The sequence below is a fragment of the Oncorhynchus masou genome, chromosome 12, assembly GCF_036934945.1.
Source record: "Oncorhynchus masou masou isolate Uvic2021 chromosome 12, UVic_Omas_1.1, whole genome shotgun sequence".
NCBI lineage: Eukaryota > Metazoa > Chordata > Actinopteri > Salmoniformes > Salmonidae > Oncorhynchus > Oncorhynchus masou.
The window spans coordinates 15,574,548-15,580,547 of NC_088223.1; the positions used below are offsets into that span (position 1 = coordinate 15,574,548).

A 6,000-nucleotide genomic window follows, 5' to 3' on the forward strand; every position below is an offset into this window, starting at 1 on the left:
GTTTTGGGTTCGCCTTCCACAAGCTTCCCACAATAAGGTGGGTGAATTTTGGCCCCTTCCTCCTGACAGAGCTGATGTAATTGAGTCAGCTTTGTAGGCCTCGCACATTCTTTTTCAGTTCTGTCCACACATTTTCTGTAGGATTGAGGTCAGGGCTTTGTGATGGCCACTCCAATACCTTGACTTTGTTGTTCTTAAGCCATTTTGCCACAACTTTGGAAGTGTGCTTGGGGTCATTGTCCATTTGGAAGAACCATTTGCAACCAAGCTTTAACTTCCTGACTGACATCTTGAGATGTTGCTTCAATAAATCAACATAATTGTCCTGCCTCACGACGCCATCCATTTTGTGAAGTGCACCAGTCCCTCCTTCGGCATGCAAGCCTCCCCCTTTTTCCTCCAAATATAACAATGGTCATTATGGCCAAACAGTTCTATTTTTTCTTTCATCAGACCAGAGGACATTTCTCCAAAAAGTACGATCTTTGTCCCCATGTGCAGTTGCAAACCGTAGTCTGGCTTTTTTATGGCGGTTTTAGAGCGGTGGCTTCTTCCTTGCTGAGCGGCCTTTCAGGTTATGTTGATCTAGGACTCGTTTTACTGTGGATATAGATACTGTTGTACCTGTTTCCTCCAGCATCTTCACAAGGTTCATTGCTGTTGTATTGGGAATGATTTTCACTTTTCACATCGAAGTACGTTCATCTCTAGGATACCGAATACGTCTCCTTCCTGAGTGGTATGACGGCTGCGTGATCCCATGGTGTTATACTTGTGTACCATTGTTTGTACAGATGAACGTGGTACCTTCAGGCATTTGGAAATTGCACCCAATGATGAACCAGACTTGTGGAGGTCCACAGATTTCTTTTGATTTTCCTATGATGTCAAGCAAAGAGGCACTGAGGTTGAAGGTCGGTCTTGAAATACATCCACTGGTACACCTCCAATTGACTCAAATTATGTCAATTAGCCTATCAGAAGCTTCTAAAGCCATGACATCAGTTTATGCAATTTTTCCAAGCTGTTTAAAGGCACAGTCAGCGTAGTGTATGTAATGTTCTGACCCACTGGAATTGCAATACAACTGTAAACAATTGTTGGAAAAATGACTTGCGTCATGCACAAAGTAGATGTCCTAACCGACTTGCCAACACTATAGTTTGTTAACAAGAAATTTGTGGAGTGGTTGAAAAACCAGTTTTAATGACTACTAAGTGTATGTAAATGTATGATTTCAAATGTATGTACCAATAACTACAGACGTGAAATGTACAGCAGTCTTCTAAAATTTAATTTGGTACCACACTCATTTTAAGTAGATTTGTGTGAGGACAGACACTGGGAGACAAGAAGCAATTACAGGGAGTGAACATTTAATAAATAACCAACATAAAACAAACAAGGAGAGCATCTGGAAACATAACGACAATGTTGCTGACACAAGGATGAATCCAAGGAACAGATAGATATAGGAGAGGCAATCAACAAATTAATGGAGTCCAGATGAGTCCAAAGACGTGCTGGTGTGCGTAACGATGGTGACAGGTGTGCACAAGATGGGCAGACTGGCGCACTCTAGCGCCAGGGAGGGGGAGCGGGAGCAGGGATGGACAGATTTGTCTCCACTCAACGAGTCAAACAACTAACGATGTCTTGAGACTCAACTTGATAGAAAATATAATAACTTGAGACTCAACTTGATAGAAAATATAATAACTTGAGACTTGACTTGGACTTGGACCCTCATGACTCGGGACTCGACTTTGATTTGAGACTGATGACTTGAAATGATCTGGACAAGTTTTTTAACATTTTGTCACTCATTTTGTGGCACAGACAGAGCCTCCATGGATTACTCTCAACGCAGCCAGAGATTGGCTAGTAAAACGCACACTTGGCCCTCTGATTGGACCAGCTAACTTTCCATCAACACAGGTCGGGTGAGCTAGCGCAGCGGATCTCAAATTGGGGGTTGTGAGATGGTTGTGAGAAGGTTGTGGGAAGGTTTTGAGTGTGAAACTGAGTGAGATGTAGTTTTTATTTTATATATATATATACATATTTGAATAGATTTTATATAGACTAATATTTGTATTTTATATGTATACCTTTGCTTGCTCAATCTGGTCACATAGGCCTATAACATTGCACCAAATTATTATTTAAAAACATCGAAATCTGTACTTCAGAACCAAAAATGTGCAAGTCTTGACTGTTGACCAATGACCAGTCATCAGCATTGGCGCGCAAAGCGGGTGCACATAAGATTATTGACCAGAAAGCACTTGCTTCATTTTTTCTCCTGTTTTGCGTTGCAAAAATAGAGTAGTCTACATTAATATTATCCATATAAAATACAGTTTAGCTATCTGCCACTGACACATCTTTGTCATAGCAATAGGCTACCTGGTGATTTCATAAATTATTAGATTAAAGGAGTAACTCTGGGAGGCCTAAACCATTTTTCCTGACCTCAAGTTCAGCTGTCAAAGTCAGTAGCTATACTTAATAACACCACTGTCACGGCATTCAGAGGAAGAAGGTGAGGACCAAGGTGCAGCGTGGTACGTGTTCGCCATTTTATTAAATAGAACTGAACACTAAATACAAAGTAACAAAAGGAACAACCAACAACCATCAGGTGCAAAACACACTAAACAGAAAATAACTACCCACACCACACGGGTGGGAAAAGGCTACCTAAGTATGGTTCTCAATCAGAGACAATGACAGACAGCTGTCCCTGATTGAGAACCATACCCGGCCAAAAACAAAGAAATACAAAAACATAGAAAAAATAACATAGAATGCCCACCCTAGTCACACCCTGGCCTAACCAAAATAAAGAGTAAAAAGCCTCTCTATGGCCAGGGCGTGACAACCACACCTTCACAGAAGTTTCTAAACTGTGTTAGGGTAATATCAAAAGTAAGTCAAGTCATTGTTATGGGGAACATGTGAACAGGTTATTATATTGTGGCATTAAATTAAGTTTAGCATCTTCTCCTCTTTTTTTTCCTTTTCATGGTCTGAGTGTGAATAATTCAATTATATTGAGACAAGCACAACATTACAGCTGGAACTTCATTTGGCCAGAGAAAATGGCTAAACAGGGTTATATTGCAGATATTACCATCAAAGGTGATTGCCTACTGTCAGCCTACCCAACAAATTACCACAATAGCCTAGTTATATTTATTTTACAACAGGCCTACGTTTAACCTTTAACAAAATATGGAGCACAAAATTAAGCAGACAGAACTTAATTTAGCCAAAGAAAATGTCTCAACAAAAGGAAACAAAACATTTTTGCACAAGTTATTTAAAAAACTACTTAAGATTTCTAATTAGGCTTAGAATAAAAATAGTAATTTACTATAATAATAATGACTAAACAAATTAATAATATATATGAAAATAAATAAAGGCTAGAACATTCTATCAAAACCTTCGAGACAGGCTAAATTTCGGCAGCATGCGTGTGCTCGTGTGCTTGTGCATGCATGGGGGTCACAAGCTTTAAAACATTTATTTTTGGGGGTTGCGGTTCAAAACATTTGAGAACCACTGAGCTAACAAACAGATTGCTGATTTGCTGTACAGCTATAGGATCAACTATTTTGGTATGTCAAATTTGATTGAAATTCATCATTTAATTATGATTGCTAAAATGTATTATTTCAAAATCAAAAAATGTTGTAGACTAAATAATGAAAAGGGCTGTCTGGTAGCCTCGATAAATAGGCAAAGATTTATAGTTGAACAAGTCATTGCAGGACTAGATTTATTTTTTTACTTGACTTGAAAAAACTTGTAACCCGACTTGACTTGCTCTTAGATTGCAGGACTTGGATTTGACTCGAGACTCGACCTGGTCAATTTTGAACTTGACTTGAGACTCGGACCTCGAATAATAATGACATGCCTGCAAGTCCACACAAAACTTTATTTGGGATTTTTTTCCATTAGTCCACCGTTAAGATTCCCAAAATGATTTGCAGGTCAGCAGTCAAAACGCATCATCATGATAATGTGGCAAGTGACACTTCGCTTCTTGAAAATCCAATATCTTTAAAATGTGTGTGTGCTGACATACGAAACTACAGCAAAACTCTATCAACAGTGGACTAATACAAAAATATTTACAAAAAATATATATTTACTAAGGACTTTTCCTTTAAGTGAGATAGTTCTATTTGAACTATCTAAATAAACAATGTGGATGCTTGGTTCATTAGTTGATTAAGGGAGAACTTTGCTCTGCTTGGCTGGGCTCATCAGTAAACACAACACAGAGCTCATTAGCTAATTATCTAACCACTGTCTAGTCACTGTTCAGTTCAACCGTGGGGAGACCACAAGTAGCCTGCTAGTAGAATGTTAAGGTGTTTAAAGAAAAAGTGCTTCCTCCTTTGATTAGCTCAATCATGGTTTATGAATGGGGACTTTGTTCAGTTCTCTACTGCTGTATATATTTTCTTGGCTTGGCAAGAAAACATCTGTAATTATTAGAGACATTGGGAGACACTTTTCTTATAGTATGAACTATGATGAGTAGGGTTCAGCTGTGTCTTAAAACCAGGTGGGATGGTAGCGTCCCACCTGGCCAACATCCGGTGAAATTGCAGAGCGCCAAATTCAGAATACAGAAATCCTCAGGTTGTCAATTATCTAAATAACCAATAATATTTCAACCGGACAATAGCGTTTTCAATAGAAAGGAAAAACAACGAACGGCGCGCTATCGGTCATGCGAACAAAGCAGCTCTGCATTCTTCCCCTGTCCTCTGACCAAAAGGTCTTTTTACTCGTCGTTTTTCAAAATACAAACCTAAAAGCATGTCTAAAGACTGCTGACATCTAGTGGAACCCATAGGAACTGCAATCTGGGCACTAACCCATAACATAGTCATTAGACATTCAATGGAAAACAACTCACATAAAAAAAATCCCACTTCCTGGATGGATTTTCCTCGGGTTTTCACCTGCCATATCAGTTCTGTTGTACTCGCATATCCTAGCTTCTGGGCCTGAGTAACAGGCAGTTTACTTTGGACACGTGTGTCATCCAAATGTCAAGATACGCAAGAGACGTTAAAGCCAGCTTGTGTGGTTACTGGCCCAATGCTCTAACCACACACACACACACACACACACACACACACACACACACACACACAAACACACACGTGCATGCACACACACACACACACACACACACACACACACACACACACACACACACACACACACACACACACACACACACACACACACACACACACACACACACACACACACACACACACACACACACATCTCAATTGTGCAGTAAGATGCCATCCCTGTAGCCATTTCAACAAGAACAACCTTTCCATATAAAATGGCTGACCGTTATTCCCCTCAGTAAACTCCTAAACGGTTTGGCAGTTTGTGTGGATGTCTAGACATTGGTGTGTGTGTCTGTGTCACTGAGTATAATGCAACCTCCTTGGCATCTGTGAGGCTTTTATTCATGAGATATATGTGTCTCTTTCAGCCACTTGCTATGATTGCTGCCAGTGTCTGTCTGTCTGTCTGTCTGTCTGTCTGTCTGTCTGTCTGTCTGTCTGTCTGTCTGTCTGGTTTTCTCGATCTCAGATTATCTCTCTGTCTGTCTCTGTCTCTCTCTGTGTCTCTCTCTGTCTCTCTCTCTCTCTGTCTTGTTTTCTCTTTCTCAGAATACCTCTCTGTCTCTGTCTCTCTCAATTTCAATTGAATTCAAGGGGCTTTATTGGCATGGAAAACATGTGTTAACATTGCCAAAGCAAGTGAGGTAGATAATATATAAAGTGAATACTGAACTGAACACATATAGAAGTTTCAAAACAATAAAGACATTACAAATGTCATATTATATATATACAGTGTTTTAACAATGTACAAATGGTCTCTCTGTCTTGTTTTCTCTTTCACAGAATATCTCTCTGTCTTGTTTTCTCTCTCAGAATATCTCTG

The 6,000-nt window shown here is 39.6% G+C and overlaps 1 protein-coding gene across 1 annotated transcript in view; it reads left to right on the top strand.

The window, feature by feature from the left end:
- adgrb2 (adhesion G protein-coupled receptor B2) overlaps positions 1 to 6,000 on the top strand; it is a 600,103-nt gene that overhangs the window by 468,412 nt on the left and 125,691 nt on the right. The gene's annotated exons all lie outside the window — the stretch shown is intronic.